Genomic DNA, 22,645 nt, shown 5'->3' with positions numbered 1-22,645 from the left:
GTACAGCGCCATATTTTCCTAATGGAAACCCTGCGGCCTACATAGGCTACTGTAAAATGTATTTTCGTTTTTCTTGAAGTAGAAACACCATAATATTAATCAATTTAATTAAGCTACATTTCTAAAAGTATAAACAGCACAACAAATACAATAATAATTTACAAACAAATGATAATCAATCCCATATAGTCTGTTCTAACAAAAAAAGGTTTTCAAATCTCTAGTACAGCCAATATTAAAAACAGTCAAATGCATTAGTGAATTCCATCGATTTAGTCGACATGTTGCGGTTTATTCATTGTTTAGTTATTCAAGGCTCCCTTTGTTATTTTGTTTTATAACTAAAATGCTTGACTGTATTTAAAGACATGGATGCTGTGTGATGAATGCACAAATTAATGAATGATTGGTTGATATACTGTATACTGAAGTAGGCCTTTATGCCAGTAAGTAAGTTACGCTAAAACAGCTACAGTAAACAGGACTCTTAGGCCTACAGCTCCTTGTCATTTCAATAACTTAGCTTCTCAAAGATGCCCTCTGGTGGTCGACTAGCATTAATGGCAACAATGGCTGACAGTAAAATACACTGCTTAAAAAAATAAAGGGAACACTTAAACAACACAATGTAACTCCAAGTCAATCACACTTCTGTGAAATCAAACTGTCCACTTAGGAAGCAACACTGATTGACAATAAATGGCACATGCTGTTGTGCTAATGGAATAGACAACAGGTGGAAATTATAGGCAATTAGCAAGACACCCCCAATAAAGAAGTGGTTCTGCAGGTGGTGACCACAGACCACTTCTCAGTTCCTATGCTTCCTGGCTGATGTTTTGGTCACTTTTGAATGCTGGCGGTGCATTCACTCTAGTGGTAGCATGAGACGGAGTCTACAACCCACACAAGTGGCTCAGGTAGTGCAGCTCGTCCAGGATGGCACATCAATGCGAGCTGTGGCAAGAAGGTTTGCTGTGTCTGTCAGCGTAGTGTCCGGAGCATGGAGGCACTACCAGGAGACAGGCCAGTACATCAGGAGACGTGGAGGAGGCCGTAGGAGGGCAACAACCCAGCAGCAGGACCGCTACCTCCGCCTTTGTGTAAGGAGGAGCAGGAGGAGCACTGCCAGAGCCCTGCAAAATGACCTCCAGCAGGCCACAAATGTGCATGTGTCTGCTCAAACGGTCAGAAACAGACTCCACGAGGGTAGTATGAGGGCCCGACGTCCACAGGTGGGGGTTGTGCTTACAGCCCAACACCGTGCAGGACGTTTGGCATTTGCCAGAGAACACCAAGATTGGCAAATTCGCAACTGGCGCCCTGTGCTCTTCACAGATGAAAGCAGGTTCACACTGAGCACATGTGACAGACGTGACAGAGTCCGGAGACGCCGTGGAGAACGTTCTGCTGCCTGCAACATCCTCCAGCATGACCGGTTTGGCGGTGGGTCAGTCATGGTGTGGGGTGGCATTTCTTTGGGGGGCCGCACAGCCCTCCATGTGCTCGCCAGAGGTAGCCTGACTGCCATTAGGTACCGAGATGAGATCCTCAGACCCCTTGTGAGACCATATGCTGGTGCGGTTGGCCCTGGGTTCCTCCTAATGCAAGACAATGCTAGACCTCATGTGGCTGGAGTGTGTCAGCAGTTCCTGCAAGAGGAAGGCATTGATGCTATGGACTGGCCCGCCCATTCCCCAGACCTGAATCCAATTGAGCACATCTGGGACATCATGTCTCGCTCCATCCACCAACGCCACGTTGCACCACAGACTGTCCAGGAGTTGGCGGATGCTTTAGTCCAGGTCTGGGAGGAGATCCCTCAGGAGACCATCCGCCACCTCATCAGGAGCATGCCCAGGCATTGTAGGGAGGTCATACAGGCACGTGGAGGCCACACACACTAATGAGCCTCATTTTGACTTGTTTTAAGGACATTACATAAAATTTGGATCAGCCTGTAGTGTGGTTTTCCACTTAAATTTTGAGGGTGACTCCAAATCCAGACCTCCATGGGTTGATAAATTTGATTTCCATTGATACTTTTTGTGTGATTTTGTTGTCAGCACATTCAACTATGTAAAGAAAAAAGTATTTAATAAGATTATTTCATTCATTCAGATCTAGGATGTGTTCTAGGATTCAGATCTTATAAGTGTCTAGGATGTGATCTAGGATTCAGATCTTATAAGTCTTCCCTTTATTTTTTTGAGCAGTGTATTATGACGTTATGCACTCCAACACGCCATACCATTCCGCAGCACCCCGCAAGCTGTGCTGCAGTATGACGCATCTTTTAAAGGAAGAACCACTGCTAGAGACTTTTTCTAACCTCTCTGGATTACAATCAAATTATGATAAGTGTACTATATTACATTATTGCATCACAAAAAAATACAACTATTACATTACCGTGTAGTTTACCAATAAAATGGTTTGACGGTGATGTGGACATACTCGGTATTCATGTCCCGAAAGATAGAAATTATCTCACTACAATATTTTTTTATAGAAAGTTAGCAAAAATAGATAAGATCTTGCTATTATGGAAAGGAAAATACCTGTTTTTGTGAAAGAAATAGGCCTGATTAACTCTTTAGTCATATCCCAGTTTAACCATTTGCTTATGGCCTTGCCTACACCTAGCGACTTGTTTTTTTAAATTACATGACCAAAACATATTCCATTTTATTTGGAACGCCAAGCCAGACAAAGTTAAATGGGCCTATTTATATAATGAATAAGAATTCAGAGGGCAGAAATTATAAAATATTAAAGCATTAGACCTCTCACTAAAGGCTTCAGTCAAACAAAAAGTTATACTTAAATCCGAACTGGTTCTCTAGCAGATTACTAAAAATGTCTCACCCCATTTTCAAGAATGGCCTTTTTCCCTTTATTCAGATTACAACCTCTCACCTTCAGTTATTCTGAAACTGAAATAATCTCCAAAATATCGCTATTTTTAAAACAAGCCATAGAAAGTTGGTTGCAATTTCAGTTTAATCCAGCAGGAAAGACAGAACAAATAATACAACAAATATTATGGTTGAACTCAAATATACTAATTGATTTTTTTTTTTTTACATTATTTTGTAATAACAATTCAAAAAAGGTATAATCTTTGTAAATGATATCATAAACATGACTGGTGGAGTTATGTCACACATGCAGCTAACAAAAGTATATGGAAATGCCTGCTCTACCCAAAATTACAACCAACTAATTGCAGCATTACTGCAAAAATGGAAGAGGCAAGTGGAAGGGGAAAAAGTAAGGAATTTGACTGTCTTAAAGACCAAAATTGGTTAAAGAAAAGTGTCATAAATAAAAAAGTATACCAGTTTAATTTCAGGACCAAAAAATGGACAGCTGTTGCATATAGATTGCAAAATAGTTGGGAAAAGATTTTCAATGTACTGATTCCATGGCACATAGTTTATGAACTCATACACAAAAACGACGCCGGATTCAAAACGTATAATTTTTCAAATTAAATTATTATACAAAATTCTTGCAACCAATGGAATGTTATATTTATGGGGGATACAACCATCCCAGCACTGCAGATTTCTCTGCGAAGAGACAGAATCATTAGATCGTTTTTGGGTGGGACTAAAAACAACAAGTAAACTAATGTAAAATATACTGTGTCCGTAAAATGTAAAATGTATACACAGTACCAGTACAGAAGTTTGGACACACCTACTCATTCACAGCTTTTCTTTATTTTTACTATTTTCTACATTGTAGAATAATAGCGAAGACATCAAAACTATGAAATAACACATATGGAATCATGTAGTAACCAAAAAAGTGTTAAACAAATCAAAATATGTTTGATATTTGAGATTCTTCAAAGTAGCCACCCTTTGCCTTGATGACTGCTTTGCACACACTTGCCATTCTCTCAACCAGCTTCACCTGGAATGTTTTTCCAACAGTCTTGAAGGAATTCCCACATATGCTGAGCACTTGTTGGCTGCTTTCCCTTCACTCTGCCGTCCGACTCATCCCAAACCATCTCAGTTGGTTTGAGGTCGTGGGATTGTGGAGGCCAGGTCATCTGAAGCAGCACTCCATCACTTTCCTTCTAGGTAAAATATCCCTTACACAGCCTGGAGGTGTGTCGGGTCATTGTCCTATTGAAAAACAAATGATAGTCCCACTAAGGCCAAACCAGATGGGATGGCGTATCGCTGCAGAATGCTGTGGTAGCCATGCTGGTTAAGTGTGCCTTGAATTCTAAATAAATCACAGACAGTGTCACCACCAAAACACCCACACACCATAACAACTCCTCCTCCATACTTTACAGTGGGAACTACACATGTGGAGATCATCTGTTCACCCACCTCGCGTCTCACAAAGACACAGAGTTTTGAACCAAAAATCTTCAATTTGGACTCCAGATCAAAGGACACATTTCCACCGAACTAATGTCCATTGCTCGTGTGTCTTGGCCCAAGCAGGTCTCTTCTTCTTATTGCATTTACATTTACATTTACGTCATTTAGCAGACGCTCTTATCCAGAGCGACTTACAAATTGGTGCATTCACCTTATAGCCAGTGGGATAACCACTTTACAATTATTATTTTTATTATTTTTTTTTGGGGGGGGTTGGGGTGGGGTAAGGGGGGGTTAGAAGGATTACTTTATCCTATCCCAGGTGTTCCTTAAAGAGGTGGGGTTTCAAATGTCTCCGGAAGGTGGTGAGTGACTCCGCTGTCCTGGCGTCGTGAGGGAGCTTGTTCCACCATTGGGGTGCCAGAGCAGCGAACAGTTTTGACTGGGCTGAGCGGGAACTGTGCTTCAGCAGAGGTAGGGAGCCAGCAGGCCAGAGGTGGATGAACGCAATGCCCTCGTTTGGGTGTAGGGACTGATCAGAGCCTGAAGGTACGGAGGTGCCGTTCCCTTCACAGCTCCGTAGGCAAGCACCATGGTCTTGTAGCAGATGCGAGCTTCAACTGGAAGCCAGTGTAGTGTGCGGAGGAGCGGGGTGACGTGAGAGAACTTGGGAAGGTTGAACACTAGACGGGCTGCGGCATTCTGGATGAGTTGTAGGGGTTTAATGGCACAGGCAGGGAGCCCAGCCAACAGCGAGTTGCAGTTATCCAGACGGGAGATGACAAGTGCCTGGATTAGGACCTGTGCCGCTTCCTGTGTAAGGCAGGGTTGTACTCTCCGAATGTTGTATAGCATGAACCTACAGGATCGGGTCACCGCCTTGATGTTAGCGGAGAACAACAGGGTGTTGTCCAGGGTCACGCCAAGGCTCTTCGCATTCTGGGAGGAGGACACAACGGAGTTGTCAACCGTGATGGCGAGATCATGGAATGGGCAGTCCTTCCCCGGGAGGAAGAGCAGCTCCGTCTTGCCAAGGTTCAGCTTGAGGTGGTGATCCGTCATCCACACTGATATGTCTGCCAGACATGCAGAGATGCGATTCGCCATCTGGTTATCAGAAGGGGGAAAGGAGAAGATTAGTTGTGTGTCGTCTGCGTAGCAATGATAGGAGAGGCCATGTGAGGATATGACAGAGCCAAGTGACTTGGTGTATAGCGAGAATAGGAGAGGGCCTAGAACTGAGCCCTGGGGGACACCAGTGGTGAGAGCATGTGGTGCGGAGACAGCTTCTCGCCACGCCACTTGGTAGGAGCGACCGGTTATTGGTGTCCTTTAGTAGTGGTTTATTTGCAGCAATTTGACCACGAAGGCCTGATTCACACAGTCCCCTCTGAACAGTTAATGTTGAGATGTGTCTATTACTTGAACTCTGTGAAGCATTTATTTGGGATGCAATTTCTGAGGCTGGTAACTCTAATGAATTGATCCTCTGCAGCAGAGGTAACTCTGGGTCTTCCATTCCTGTTGCGGTCCTCATGAGAGCCAGTTTCATCATAGCACTTGAAGGTTTTTGCGACTACAAAAGTTCTTGAAATGTTCCGTGTTGACTGACCTTCATGTCTTAAAGTAATGATGGACTGTCGTTTCTCTTTGCTTATTTGAGCTGTTCTTGCCATAATATGGACTTGGTCTTTTACCAAATAGGTCTATCTTCTGTATACCCCACCTACCTTGTAACAACACAACTGATTGGCTCAAACGCATTAAGAAGGAAAGAAATTCCACAAATTAACTTTTAAGGCACACCTTTTAAATGAAATGCATTCCAGGTGACTACCTCATTAAGCTGGTTGAGGGAATGCCAAGAGTGTGCAAAGCTGTCATCAAGTCAAAGGGTGGCTATTTGAAGAATCTCAAATATAAAATATATTTTGATTTTGTTTAACACTTCTTTGGTTACTACATGATTCCATATGTGTTATTTCATAGTTTTGATATCTTCACCATTATTCCACAGTGTAAACATTTTTAAAAATAAAGAAAAACCATTCAATGAGTAGGTGTGTCCAAAAATTTGACTGGTGGTGTATATTTAACAAAATAGACATGGGGGATTGGAAATGATGCAGCCAATTACATTGATGGAAGCTACAATCTATCTGCAATATTAAAACTGATCTACCCCCTAATATATATATATATATATATATATATATATATATATATATATATATATATATATATATATATATATATTATATTTTAGGATGGCTAGTCATTATTAGCCTGGTTCAGTATGGAATGTGGATACATTGTGGGCCAGGTCAGGTCACTGTCAATTTTCTATTTAAAAAAATGGTGCAACCAAAACATGTGCTGGTGTCACCAACTGAAAAAGGTGGTGCCACCAGTGGACAAAGTTAGTGTAGAACCGTGAATTTGCAGAAAGCTTATAAATCTACAACCTTTGAGTGATGAGGTGAGTTCCCCCTTACAATATTAGGCACTTTGAGACCTTTGGAAAGAGTGCAATAAAACTGTAATCCATTCCATTAATTACAATATCTAATATTTATGATAAGGTCCCATATGGGATTTATTTTCATAATTAAAAAAAACCAAATGACTTTCTATTATTAGCATATTTGATTTACGTCACAAGGAATACAATCCTTTCCATACGATAACATGACATAACCTCACAAAATATGGTTAATGATTTTGGCATTGAGCCTGAATATGTAGCTTGAAGCTGTGTTTCTTGTAGTATGGATCACGTTTCAGGAGAAGACCCAGATGCAGACAGTGTTGAAGTAACAAAAGTTTATTACAAAAACAGGGGGCAGGCAAACGACAGGTCAACGGCAGGCAGAGGTCAGTAATCTAGGGTGGTGTGACAAGGTACAGAACGGCAGGCAGGCTCAGTGTCAGGGCAGGCAGAATGGTAAAAACTGGGAAAACTAGAAAACAGAAACTTGAGAAAGACAGGAGCAAGGGTAAAAACGCTGGTAGGCTTGACGAAACAAAACGAACTGGCAGACCAACAGAGAACAAAGGTGAAACAGATCAGGGTGTGACAGTATGAGGCTTTAACAAATCAGCTATCACACTAATTAGTTGTTGTAAGTCAATGGCAAGAAACTGATTATAGAAGAGGGACAAATATTTGGAGGACAAGCCAGGCAACTGGACCCCCTCTCCAAGACATACACTACCGTTCAAAAGTTTGGGGTCACTTAGAAATGTCCTTGTTTTCCATGAAAACATACAGTGGGGAGAACAAGTATTTGATACACTGCCGATTTTGCAGGTTTTCCTGCTTACAAAGCATGTAGAGGTCTGTAATTTTTTATCATAGGTACACTTCAACTGTGAGAGACGGAATCTAAAACAAAAATCCAGAAAATCACATTGTATGATTTTTAAGTAATTAATTTGCATGACATACAGTGGGGAGAACAAGTATTTGATACACTGCCGATTTTGCTGGTTTTTCTACTTACAAAGCATGTAGAGGTCTGTAATTTTTATCATAGGTACACTTCAACGGTGAGAGACGGAATCTAAAACAAAAATCCAGAAAATCACATTGTATAATTTTAAGTAATTAATTTGCATTTTATTGCATGACATAAGTATTTGATCACCTACCAACCAGTAAGAATTCCAGCTCTCAGAGACCTGTTAGTTTTTCTTTAAGAAGCCCTCCTGTTCTCCACTCATTACCTGTATTAACTGCACCTGTTTGAACTCATTACCTGTATAAAAGACACCTGCCCACACACTCAATCAAACAGACTCCAACAATCTCCACAATGGCCAAGACCAGAGAGCTGTGTAAGGACATCAGGGATAAAATTGTAGACCTGCACAAGGCTGGGATGGGCTACAGGACAATAGGCAAGCAGCTTGGTGAAAAGGCAACAACTGTTGGCACAATTATTAGAAAATGGAAGAAGTTCAAGATGACGGTCAATCACCCTCGGTCTGAGGCTCCATGCAAGATCTCACCTCGTGTGGCATCAATGATCATGAGGAAGGTGAGGGATCAGCCCAGAACTACACGGCAGGACCTGGTCAATGACCTGAAGAGAGCTGGGACCACAGTCTCAAAGAAAACCATTAGTAACACACTACGCCGTCATGGATTAAAATCCTGCAGCGCACGCAAGGTCCCCCTGCTCAAGCCAGCGCATGTCCAGGCCCATCTGAAGTTTGCCAATGACCATCTGGATGATCCAGAGGAGGAATGGGAGAAGGTCATGTGGTCTGATGAGATAAAAAGAGAGCTTTTTGGTCTAAACTCCACTCGCCATGTTTGGAGGAAGAAGAAGTATGAGTACAACCCCAAGAACACCATCCCAACCGTGAAGCATGGATGTGGAAACATCATTCTTTGGGGATGCTTTTCTGCAAAGGGGACAGGACGACTGCACCGTATTGAGGGGAGGATGGATGGGGCCATGTATCGCGAGATCTTGGCCAACAACCTCCTTCCCTCAGTAAGAGCATTGAAGATGGGTCGTGGCTGGGTCTTCCATCATGACAACGACTCGAAACACACAGCCAGGGCAACTAAGGAGTGGCTCCATAAGAAGCATCTCAAGGTCCTGGAGTGGCCTAGCCAGTCTCCAGACCTGAACCCAATAGGAAATCTTTGGAGGGAGCTGAAAGTCCGTATTGCCCAGCGACAGCCCCGAAACCTGAAGGATCTGGCGAAGGTCTGTATGGAGGAGTGGGCCAAAATCCCTGCTGAAGTGTGTGCAAACCTGGTCAAGACCTACAGGAAACGTATGATCTCTGTAATTGCAAACAAAGGATTCTGTACCAAATATTAAGTTCTGCTTTTCTGATGTATCAAATACTTATGTCATGCAATAAAATGCAAATTAATTACTTAAAAATCATACAATGTGATTTTCTGGATTTTTGTTTTAGATTCCGTCTCTCACAGTTGAAGTGTACCTATGATAAAAATGACAGTCCTCTACATGCTTTGTAAGTAGGAAAACCTGCAAAATCGGCAGTGTATCAAATACTTGTTCTCCCCACTGTAAGTATTTGATCACCTACCAACCAGTAAGAATTCCAGCTCTCACAGACCTGTTAGTTTTTCTTTAAGAAGCTCTCCTGTTCTTCACTCATTACCTGTGTTAACTGCACCTGTTTGAACTCGTTACCTGTATAAAAGACACCTGTCCACACACTCAATCAAACAGACTCCAACCTCTCCACAATGGCCAAGACCAGAGAGCTGTGTAAGGACATCAGGGATAAAATTGCAGACCTGCACAAGGCTGGGATGGGCTACAGGACAATAGGCAAGCAGCTTGGTGAGAAGGCAACAACTGTTGGCGCAATTATTAGAAAATGGAAGAAGTTCAAGATGACGGTCAATCACCCTCGGTCTGGGGCTCCATGCAAGATCTCACCTCGTGGGGCATCAATGATCATGAGGAAGGTGAGGGATCAGCCCAGAACTACACGGCAGGACCTGGTCAATGACCTGAAGAGAGCTGGGACCACAGTCTCAAAGAAAACAATTAGTAACACACTATGCCGTCATGGATTAAAATCCTGCAGCGCATGCAAGGTCCCCCTGCTCAAGCCAGCTCATGTCCAGGCCCGTCTGAAGTTTGCCAATGACCATCTGGATGATCCAGAGGAGGAATGGGAGAAGGTCATGTGGTCTGATGAGACAAAAATATAGCTTTTTGGTCTAAACTCCACTCGCCGTGTTTGGAGGAAGAAGAAGGATGAGTACAACCCCAAGAACACCATCCCAACCATGAAGCATGGAGGTGGAAACATCATTCTTTGGGGAAGCTTTTCTGCAAAGGGGACAGGACGACTGCACCGTATTGAGGGGAGGATGGATGGGGCTATGTATCGCAAGATCTTGGCCAACAACCTCCTTCCCTCAGTAAGAGCATTGAAGATGGGTCGTGGCTGGGTCTTCCAGCATGACAACGACCCGAAACACACAGCCAGGGCAACTAAGGAGTGGCTCCGTAAGAAGCATCTCAAGGTCCTGGAGTGGCCTAGCCAGTCTCCAGACCTGAACCCAATAGAACATCTTTGGAGGGAGCTGAAAGTCCGTATTGCCCAGCGACAGCCGAAAACCTGAATGATCTGGAGAAGGTCTGTATGGAGGAGTGGGCCAAAATCCCTGCTGCAGTGTGTGCAAACCTGGTCAAGACCTAGAGGAAATGTATGATCTCTGTAATTGCAAACAAAGGTTTCTGTACCAAATAATAAGTTCTGCTTTTCTGATATATCAAATACTTATGTCATGCAATAAAATGCAAATGTATTACTTAAAAATCATACAATGTGATTTTCTGGATTTTTGTTTTAGATTCCGTCTCTCACAGTTGAAGTGTACCTATGATAAAAATTACAGACCTCTATATGCTTTGTAAGTAGGAAAACCTGCAAAATCGGCAGTGTATCAAATACTTGTTCTCCCCACTGTACATGAAATGAGTTAGAATAGGAAACATAGCAAAATGCATAGGAAATGTAGTCATTGACAAGGTTAGAAATAATGATTTTTAATAGAAATAATAATTGTGTCCTTCAAACTTTGCTTTCGTCAAAGAATCCTCCATTTGCAGCAATTACAGCCTTGCAGACCTTTGGCATTCTAGTTGTCATTTTTATGAGGTAATCTGAAGAGAATTCACCCCATGCTTCCTGAAGCACCTCCCACAAGTTGGATTGGCTCGATGGGCACTTCTTACGGTCAAGCTGCCCACACAATAGCTCAATAGGGTTGAGATCCGGTGACTGTGCTGGCCACTGTGAATACCAGCTGACTGCTTCTTCCCTAAATAGTTATTGCATAGTTTGGAGCTGTGCTTTGGGTCATTGTCCTGTTGTAGGAGGAAATTGGCTCCAATCAATCGGCGTCCACAGGGTATGGCATTGCGTTGCAAAATAGAGTGATAGCCTTCCTTCTTCAAGATCCCTTTGACCCTGTACAAATCTCCCACTTTACCACCACCAAAGCACCCCCGGACCATCACATTGCCTCCACCATGCTTGACAGATGGCATCAAGCACTCCTCCAGCATCTTTTCATTTGGTCTGCGTCTCACAAATGTTCTTCTTTGTGATCCGAACACCTCAAACTTCGATTAGTCTGTCCATTACACTTTTTCCCAATCTTCCTCTGTCCAGTGTCTGTGTTCTTTTGCCCATCTTAATCTTTTCTTTTTATTGGCCAGTCTGAGATATGGCTTTTTCTTTGCAACTCTGCCTAGAAGGTCAGCATCCCGGAGTCGCCTCTTCACTGTTGACGTTGAGACTGTTGTTTTGCGGGTACTATTTAATGAAGCTGACAGTTGAGGACCTGTGAGGCGTCTGTTTCTCAAACTAGACACTCTAATGTATTTGTCCTCTTGCTCAGTTGTGCACCAGGGCCTCCCACTCCTCTTTCTATTCTGGTTAGAGCCAGTTTGCGCTGTTCTGTGAAGGGAGTAGTACACAGTGTTGTACGAGATCTTCAGTTTCTTGGCAATGTCTCGTATGGAATAGCCTTCATTTCTCAGAACAAGAATAGACTGACGAGTTTCAGAAGAAAGTTCTTTGTTTCTGGTCATTTTGATTCTGTAAACGAACCCACTATTGCTGATGCTCCAGATACTCAACTAGTCTCAAGAAGGCCAGTTTTATTGCTTCTTTAATCAGCACAACAGTTTTCAGCTGTGCTAACATAATTGCAAAAGGGTTTTCTAATCAATCAATTAGCCTTTTAAAATGATAAACTTGGATTAGCAAACACAATGTGCCATTGGAACACAGGACTGATGGTTGCTGATAATGGGCCTCTGTACGCCTATGTAGATATTCCATTAAAAATCAGCCTTTTCCGGCTACAATAGCCATTTGCAACACTAACAATGTCTACACTGTATTTCTGATCTATTTTATTTTATTTTAATGGACAAAAAAAAAAGATTTTCTTTTGAAAACAATGACATTTCTAAGTGACCCCAAACTTTTGAACGGTAGTGTAAATAAGAAGTCCTAGTGTGAGCCTTACACATCTTTATTATAGGGGTTGTTCATGAGGTTAAAGGTCAAGTTTGTTGAGCAATGGTGTGTGATGATGATGTTATTTTGTTGATATATTAGTGTTTGTGTGTGTGTGCGTGTGCATTCTTGTGTGCATGTCCAAATCGTACATTTTCTCAGCTTACGCATAGTGGCAAACGTAAAGGTAGTGAAAATGGTCACTTTTTAACGAAAAGCAATTAGCGCTAAATGGCTAATTAAAAATCTGAGCGTGGTCTGAGACAAATTTCTCCAGAGGGGGTGACAGTTGGGAGGGTTTGAAGGAAAGCTTCAATTAAGTTTGAAATCAAAGTTCGAAATCACTATTCTGTCCACATTGCTTTAATTAAAGTGCACATCAGCACATTAAGCAATTCAAATACACTTTTCTATCATCATATTTTACTTTTTAGACTGCTAAACAGAGAATAGGAGTTTATCTACTAGAGCCCAAGCTTCTTGACTAACCAATTTTTCACAGGTTAAATACATGGAATGAAAAAAACTGATATAAATGAAAGCTCTGAGTAAATCAGAAGTAAAGGGAAGAAACTCATCATGCAGTTTGGGTCACTGGCAGAATTGTTTGCAGTGAGTTCCCATACCACAAAATAAGTTAAACATTTCATCACCCTTTCGACTACTTTGCTCCCACACCCCAGTGACTGATTTGTTCCCCCATGTGCAACTAATTAGCACTGCAACTCGTGCTAATTATATTTCTGCCGATTGGTATGCTCTTTCTTTTTTATTTCAAAGATGTTGCCCATTTAGATAGAATCCCACGTATTCATGCCAGGAAAAGCATGGTTCACATGCCAGTTATGTGTTAGGCAGCACTCTATAGACTCTCTGGTATGTTTGTCTGACACTCCCCAATGGAGAATATGATAGTGAAAGAGATGCTTTTCCTTTTTGTCCCATTTCTGCAAACTCTGTAATGAAAGTGATTATTAAATGTAAACATTTTACTTTCAGACATTCTTTTTTGCTGCTGAAAGGATCGTTTAGGCCCCAAGACAGACAGGGAGCCTTTTTGAGTGGCCTAGCACGATGTGGTTAGCTGTCGAGGAGCTCAGGTAAGCCATTTATTCCCATTAGTGCTGATGGTGGAATAACACTTTATTATTATTTACCTTTCATGGCTGCCAGATGTAGGCTACGCTAGCACTGTGCAGCTGGGGAGGAAAGCTCACCTTGCGTGTCCGCAGCTAAACAGTTCTGCCAGAGAGTCTAAAGCACAGCCCAACATCTACAGACTACCTGCTAATTGGCTGAGTAAGTTCACTAAACATTTTCTGAGGAAAGCTAAGTAAAATCCTCTGCTTGCTTCATTGAAAGGGCAACTATGACTTTCTTTATGAGAAATCCCTGACTTTTTTGCACTTTAAATAAATGAAGAGGGATGCATCTCATAGATGTGGAGAATTGTAGGCCTAAGTGTAGGGTGTTTTGGCATGTAAAAACTGTCATTAGAGTCTACAGCCAAGCTTGGTCCACCACATTGCTTCTATGGACCACCAAGTGTATAAGTGGGCTTTCAGAGTTTGTACGTTTAGATAATGGAAACACAAGTTATAATTGGGATTGTGCATATGTATCAATCATGTGAAATGGATAACCCAGCGAAATTAGAAAGTCTTGCCACGTTAAGATTTATTGAGGAATCAGTAAAACTGTATAAGAGATCGTTTTTCAAAGGCAGTCCAGGATGTTGTCATTGTTTTTATCTATAACGGATGTAAATAAAAAGTTTAAGGACCACATGCGTTCTCCATCCTCTGAGATTTTGATTCATTTTCTGTTTATCTGCATGTTTACAGTTGTTTTTGTGAGCCAGAACTCTCTCTTTATGGATATATTGACGTAGGTGGCTGGGTCTTTATCCCCTCATCTGGCTCCAAATTCTCTCCACATGTGTCTCACACATTTGACTGCAGCCCTGAATTCTATTACATCCTGCACACCATAACTGTCCTGTTAACAATTAGCTAATCTTCACCAGGGAAATAACAGAGCTGGCAAGACTTGAGAGCTCTCTTCTGATATGCACACCCCCTCAAACATATCACGTCCCTGTGAAAAAACAGAGCAAAATAATCACCAAAAGATGTCCAATGATACTGCAATGAACCAGCTCTGTGTTCCATTACCATGGATAATTTACAACAGCATTGAGTGTAATGAAGGAAGGAAGGAAGGAAGGAAGGAAGGAAGGAAGGAAGGAAGGAAGGAAGGAAGGAAGGAAGGAAGGAAGGAAGGAAGGAAGGAAGGAAGGAAGGAAGGAAGGAAGGAAGGAAGGAAGGAAGGAAGGAAGGAAGGAAGGAAGGAAGGAAGGAAGGAAGGAAGGAAGATGGAAGGAAGAAGGGAGAGAGTGAGGGAGGGAGGGAGGGAGGGAGGGAGGGAGGGAGGGAGGGAGGGAGGGAGGGAGGGAGGGAGGGGGGGAGGGAGGGAGGGAGGGAAGACAAAGAAAGAATGAGAACAAAATAAAGAGAAAGAAGGTTGAAAGTAAGAAAGAAGGCAAGAAAGCATTACTGCTGTTGTATGGCATCAGATCCTTCAGTTTAGGGTGTGTGTGTGTGTTTGTGTGTTTGTGTGTGTGTGTGTGTGTGTGTGTGTGTGTGTGTGTGTGTGTGTGTGTGTGTGTGTGTGTGTGTGTGTGTGTGGCTGGACATAGGGGTAGATAGCAGAGCTAGCAGAGCAGGCAAAAGAGGGACTGGGAGTGGGATTGATTACACCACAACATCAGATATAGAAGACAGCTAATCTGATGGTCTATCTGCAGTCGTACATCTTCATCTATCATCCTCCGTCCTGTCCGTCAGCACGGGGGCTTCGGGGGCATCTCAGGAGCTCAGGGGATAAAGCCTCCATGCATGTGTGTCTCGTGAGCTCTTTACTCAACACCTATGAATTCATCAATCTGTCTATCTCTGTCCACTGGCCTGTCAGACATGACTTTCTGTTGTCTGTGGAAAAGGTCTGCCAAAATCAGTGTGGATGAATCCCTTTGCCTTCCACAGAGATACAGTATACATTTCACTTTTATTTATCCTCCGAATGGGAAGATGAGATAGAAGATAAGGGCCAAGCCCAGGATGATGTTTCTTGGCTTTATCCTATTTTACTGTTCTGGTAAACATGTGTTTCCTGCGTGGCCTATTGTTCAGCTCTCCCATTCTCATTGTTACTCTGAGCGCATTTGCTTTGTATCAGACAATATAGGATGTGTCTTATTTTTAGTTTGCATTTTTCACATTATCTAGACTACTAATCACCCTAATCTTCCCACTTAAATTCCATAATGAGGCATTGCTTTGTTTTGGAGCAAAGGAAATGCACTCTACAAACAGGGAAACGAATAATGCCCTGTGAGTGGTACCAGGACATACATTTTACATTTTAGTCATTTAGCAGACGCTCTTATCCAGAGCGACTTACAGTTAGTGAGTGCATAAATTTTTTCATACTGGCCCCCCGTGGGAAACGAACCCACAACCCTGGCATTGCAAGCGCCATGCTCTACCAACTGAGCTACTTGGCTTTAGGATCCACGTCCTCTAAGTGGAACGAATCACAGAGTCCAAGGTGTTTTTGATCACAACAAGTAGGACCGGAGCAGCAATTTTGACATCTGTATTAAGTAGAGAGATCGGCCTATAACTGTGCCATGTAAATATGCTTCATAAGTGCTGCTAAAAGGTGCATGATGGAAAGCATGAGGATCTATCCCCAAGTAGAAATTCAAACCAGAGTTTCAGGGGGAGTTTGCAACAGGCTTTATTTCCTTAGCAGACGGCGACTTCGTTCGCCACCAACGTTTACTCATTATAGAGGACGAGGTGGTCGACAATGGACGGGAGACAGACTCATAGCTGTTATCACCTCATATGATGAGAGAGACTGTCTGCTTCGGAGACACCAGTCCTTCAAACTCTGAGGCAATTACGCAGAGAGCAGAGAGGTCAGCGAATCAGGGATGCAAGAATGAGCCGCGTGGAATGGCTTATCGGATGGCCAGAAACCCAGAACAGCTGAGGAAACTACTGAGGCCCCTTTTATTTTAGAAGTCAGGAGAGTTCAGCACAAAGAGGGAGGTCGATGGTCGAGGATTGGACTTTTTTTTCACAGATCTCTTTACAATTTTCATAGAAGCCACGGGGAGTGGGGGCATAGAGTAATTATTAGACACTCAGTGTACTGTACAGTGGGTTTTGACCTGTTGGATTAACTTTAAATCATCACAGGCTCTGTCAAGGGCACCTATTGGATTGCAAGCATTCCTTTGACCAGGAGAGGAGCTGGTCAGATGATGTATCACTTTAAAAAAACTAGAATGACCAGAAAACACATACACAGTGTAAAAAACATTAGGAACACCTGCTCTTTCCATGAAATAGACTGACCGGGTGAATCCAGGTGAAAGCTATGATCAATTATTGATGTTAAATCTACTTCAATCAGTGAAGATGAAGGTGAGGAGACAGGTTAAAGAAGGATTTTTAAGCCTTGAGACCACTGAGACATTGATTGTGTGTGTGCCGTTCAGAGGGAGAATGGACAAGACAAGATATTTAAGTGCCTTTGAACGGGGTATGGTAGTAGGTGCCAGGAGCACCGGTTTATGTCAAGAACTGCAACGTTGCTGTGTTTTTCATGCTCACCAGTTTTCCGTGTGTATCAAGAATGGTCCACCACCCAAAGGACATCCAGCCAACTTGACACAACTGTGGGAAGCATTGGAGTGAACATGGGCCAGCATCCCTGTGGAACGCTTTCGACACCTTGTAGAGTCCTTGCCCTGACAAATTGAGGCTGTTCTGAGGGCATGCTGGCCCAACTCAATATTAGAAAGGTGTTCCTAATGTTTTGTATTCTCAGTCTATCAGAGCATAGAATTCAACAAGAAATGGAGCAAAAACTAAATCAAGACGCAAGGTATCAGCTTTCCGACTGCTGGCATGTCTTCACTAGATTAAATAATAAATGTGTAATGGCTTGTATCACGAGCAATACAATTACAATGAGAGTCCCATACCGTAAGTTTGTTATTCATGTCAAAGCTCAACTCTGATTTTGCAGACCTCATAAATTGAATTCCTCGCATTAAAAATAAGACAGAAGTCTGCATTGGGGAGCTTAGTGAGGGCTTCTACTCCTGGCCACTGTATGCTTTGATCAGACTCTCTCCGGCCTCGTCAAACCGCGGTCGCCACCTGTTCCATGATCCCCATATCAGGCTTCCCGTCCACCACATATTTGTCCTGTACCTCAGTCTGCCTCCATAGTAGACATGTTCTGGAGTTTAAGGAGGCCGGTCGACAGAGTGCCCTGGCTAATAAATCACCAGCTGGTCAACTTACGATGCTTTTTAAATGTAATCCATTACAGTTACTAGTTAACTGTTTAAAATTGTAATCAGTAATGTAATTTTTTTATTACCTAAACTCATTAACGTAATCTGATTACTTTCAGTTACTTTTGGATTACTTCACCCGTTAAACACATAAGAAGAAGAAAAAAGATTATTACCAATTTAACAACATTTTATTGCAGGATGTTTGAGCCACAAAGCAGAGCCACATTAGAACACATCACAAAACATTGTGACAAAAATGTATTTAAGCCCTGTATACCTGCCTCTAGCATGCATCCTTCATCCTGATCTTGTCAATTTACACCTATAAGATCTGATCACAGTCAGACCACAATCATGACTTTTAATCATGTACACCTGTTTAAAAATGTGGGCACAAACACAATGTGCAGGACAAAGGATACATGTTAAAACCAGGTATAAGTAAGGGCTTAAGTACACAGCAACATGGATGGTGCTAAACACTTATCCCACGGGACACCAGTACAAAAAAGTATGAAAATGTATGCACTCACTACTGTAAGTCGCTCTGGATAAGAGCGTCTGCTAAATGACTAAAATGAGAAATAGAAATACAGTGAGGGAAAAGAGTATTTGATCCCTCAGTGAGAGACAGAATAACAACAAAAAAATCCAGAAAAACGCATGTCAAAAATGTTATAAATTTATTTGCTTTTTAATGAGGGAAATACGTATTTGACTCCCTCTCAATCAGAAAGATTTCTGGCTCCCAGGTGTCTTTTATACAGGTAACGAGCTGAGATTAGGAGCACACTCTTAAAGGGAGTGCTCCTAATCTCAGTTTGTTACCTGTATAAAAGACACCTGTCCACAGAAGCAATCAATCAATCAGATTCCAAACTCTCCACCATGGCCAAGACCAAAGAGCTCTCCAAGGATGTCAGGAACAAGATTGTAGACCTACACAAGGCTGGAATGGGCTACAAGACCATCGCCAAGCAGCTTGGTGAGAAGGTGACAACAGTTGGTGTGATTATTCGCAAATGGAAGAAACACAAAAGACCTATCAATCTCCCTTGGCCTGGGGCTCCATGCAAGGTCTCACCTCGTGGAGTTGCAATGATCATGAGAACGGTGAGGAATCAGCCCAGAACTACACGGGAGGATCTTGTCAATGATCTCAAGGCAGCTGGAACCATAGTCACCAAGAAAACAATTGGTAACACACTACGCCGTGAAGGACTGAAATCCTGCAGCGCCCGCAAGGTCCCCCTGCTCAAGAAAGCACATATACAGGCCCGTCTGAAGTTTGCCAATGAACATCTGAATGATTCAGAGGAGAACTGGGTGAAAGTGTTGTGGTCAGATGAGACCAAAATCGAGCTCTTTGGCATCAACTCAATTCGCCGTGTTTGGAGGAGGAGGAATGCTGCCTATGACCCCAAGAACACCATCCCCACCGTCAAACATGGAGGTGGAAACATTATGCTTTTAATCCCATAGAAAATCTGTGGAGGGAGCTGAAGGTTTGAGTTGCCAAACATCAGGCTCGAAACCTTAATGACTTGGAGAAGATCTGCAAAGAGGAGTGGGACAAAATCCCTCCTGAGATGTGTGCAAACCTGGTGGCAAACTACAAGAAACGTCTGACCTCTGTGATTGCCAACAAGGGTTTTGCCACCAAGTACTAAGTCATGTTTTGCAGAGGGGTCAAATACTTATTTCCGTCATTAAAATGCAAATCAATTCATAAAATTTTTGACATGCGTTTTTCTGGATTTTTTTGTTGTTATTCTGTCTCTCACTGTTTAAATAAACCTACCATTAAAATTATAGACTGATCATGTCTTTGTCAGTGGGCAAACGTACAAAATCAGTAGGGGATCAAATACTTTTTTCCCTCACTGTATGAAAACATTTTTTTTACAACATGAACAGTGTAGTTTTAGCAAAAAAAGTGCGGCTAGGTGCAATAAACCCACATATCAGACAGTAGGCCTATTCTGAAGCTAGCCTACTCAGATGATTGAAGGCAGATATTGCTGTTGTATCACAGCAAGAAGACATGCTCTAGGTGAGTGTCATCTCTATGATGAAGTCAAATACCAGGTGATTAACCCGGCTTCATGAGGTGTGTGGTCCTCCTGGTTGTAGTTTTGCTTGTTTCAATGGCTCCGGGCAGCTGAGCGGAAATGGAGGAAAACTAGACTCCCTGCGGACCTGTCATCTTTTCACTCCCTCCTCTCTACATTATCTTCCTCTGTTTCCGCTGCTAAAGCCACTTTCTACTACTCTAAATTTCAAGCCTCTGCCTCTAACCATAGGAAGCTCTTTGCCACCTTCTCCTCCCTGCTGAATCCTCCTCCTCCTCCCCCTCCCTCCTCCCTCTCTGTGGATGACTTCGTCAACCATTTTGAAAAGAAGGTTGACGACATCCGATCCTCATTTATTAAGTCAAATGACACCGCTGGTCCTGCTCACACTGCCCTACCCTATGCTTTGACTTCTTTCTCCCCTCTCTCTACAGATGAAATCTTGCGACTTGTGACGGCAAGCCGCCCAATAACCTGCTCCTACCAGGTGGCGTGGCGAGAATCTGTCTCCGCACCACATGCTCTCACCACTGGTGTCCCCCAGGGCTCAGTTCTAGGCCCTCTCCTATTCTTGCTATACACCAAGTCACTTGGCTCTGTCATATCCTCACATGGCCTCTCCTATCATTGCTACATAGACGACACACAACTAATCTTCTCCTTTCCCCCTTCTGATAACCAGGTGGCGAATCGCATCTCTGTATGTCTGGCAGACATATCAGTGTGGATGACAGATCACCACCTCAAGCTGAACCTTGGCAAGACGGAGCTGCTCTTCCTCCCGGGGAAGGACTGCCTGCTCCATGATCTCGCCATCACGGTTGACAACTCCATTGTGTCCTCCTCCCAGAGTGCGAAAAGCCTTGGCGTGACCCTGGACAACACCCTGTCGTTCTCTGCTAACATCAAAGCGGTGACCCGATCCTGCAGGTTCATGCTCTACAACATTCGCAGAGTATGACCCTACCTTACACAGAAAGCGGCACAGGTCCTAATCCAGGCAGTTGTCATCTCCCGTCTGGATTACTGCAACTCGCTGTTGGCTGGGCTCCCTGCCTGTGCCATTAAACCCCTACAACTTATCCAGAACGCCGCAGCCCGTCTGGTGTTCGACCTTCCCAAGTTCTCTCATGTCACCCCGCTCCTCCGCACACTCCACTGGCTTCCAGTTGAGGCTCGCATCTACTACAAGACCATGGGGCCTACGGAGCTGTGAGAGGAACGGCACCTCCGTACCTTCAGGCTCTGATCTGACCCTACACCCAAACGAGGGCACTACGTTCATCCACCTCTGGCCTGCTAGCTCCCCTACCTCTACAGAAGCACAGTTACCACTCAGCCGAGTCAAAGCTATTTGCTGCTGTGGCACCCAATGGTGGAACAAGCTCCCCCACGACGCCAGGACAGCGGAGTCACTGACCACCTTCCGGAGACACTTGAAACCCTACCTCTTTAAGAAATACTTGGAATAGTATAAAGCAATCCTTCTACCCCCCCCCCCCCCACCCCCCATCAAAAAAAAAGAAGAAAAAAAGTGGTTGTCCCACTTGCTATCATAAGTTGAATGCACCAATTTGTAAGTCGTTTTGGATAAGAGCGTCTGCTAAATGATGTAAATGTAAATGTAAATGTACAAGATGTCCCTTTCGGACATCTGTAGGTGGCTGTGCATATTGTCTTTAGGGATTCCCGAGTGGTGCAGCGGTCTATGGCACTGCATCTCAGTGCTTGAGGCGTCACTACAGACCCGGGTTTGATCCCAGGCTGTGTCACAACCGGCTGTGACCGGGAGTCCCATAGGGTGGTGCACAATTTGCCCAGCGTCATCCGGGTTAGGGGAGGGTTTGACCAGGGGACCTTACTTGGCTCATCGGGTTCTGGCGGGCCGGGCACCTGCAGGCTGACTTCGGTCGTCAGTTGAATGGTGTTTCTTCCGACACATTGGTGCAGCTAGCTTCTGGGTTAAGCGGGCAGGTGTTAAGAAGCGTGGTTTGGTGGGTCAAGTTTCAGATGACGCATGACTCGACCTTTGCCTCTCCTGAGCCTGTTGGGGAGTTGCAGTGATGAGACAAGATCGTAATTGGATATCACGAAAAAGGTGGTGAAGAAGAAGTGCCATCTTTATTTTAATACTTATCGTTAATGCCGTCTTTGGTGTGGTTTGGTGTGCTTATCAATGAACAAGCACCTTTTTCCCACTCCTATCGCTCCTTCTATTTGTTGAACAGCTTGTTACGTTGTGGCCATATACATATAATCCATAGAAGGGTTTTGGAACCTCTAACCCTGGCAATTTGACTGTCAAACTCCTTTTTGGGCGTATTAATCAAATATTTCCTCAACTCCTGGCTCAGACACTTCATTCAGGATAAATGGAGTTAGCCCTATGTTAACCTGGAGCAGGTTAGTTCTGAAGTATTCATTGACATAAAAATATACCTGGCTAAAAGATAATCCACTTTCGTGGTACTGGTTATCCCGACTTGAACTCAGAGTTGACCAAAGTACCTCGCTAACTCCTTAAACCTGATTCGTAGTATAGGGCTCTGGCCATATCAACGGTGATAGTAGGCTATAGCAATATACATTTGGGAGCAGTATAACAGTGAGTGTACATTTCCCCTTTCTCTTTATATATTAGATATTTTTCCAGCTCCTGTGAAAAGTTTGGATGTGCGTAAAACCCTCCATAGTCAATGTTGTCTTAATATTATATGCCCACGGGGAACATAGCCTATTTAAAACAAGTTGTTTATTTTTATTAGAATTTGCTTAGAATTATTCATTGTCTTTTTAGGTCTTATCAA

This window comes from Coregonus clupeaformis, chromosome 18 (genome assembly GCF_020615455.1).
Source record: "Coregonus clupeaformis isolate EN_2021a chromosome 18, ASM2061545v1, whole genome shotgun sequence".
In the NCBI taxonomy this organism is placed as follows: domain Eukaryota; kingdom Metazoa; phylum Chordata; class Actinopteri; order Salmoniformes; family Salmonidae; genus Coregonus; species Coregonus clupeaformis.
Note: the sequence above shows the minus strand (reverse complement) of the source record.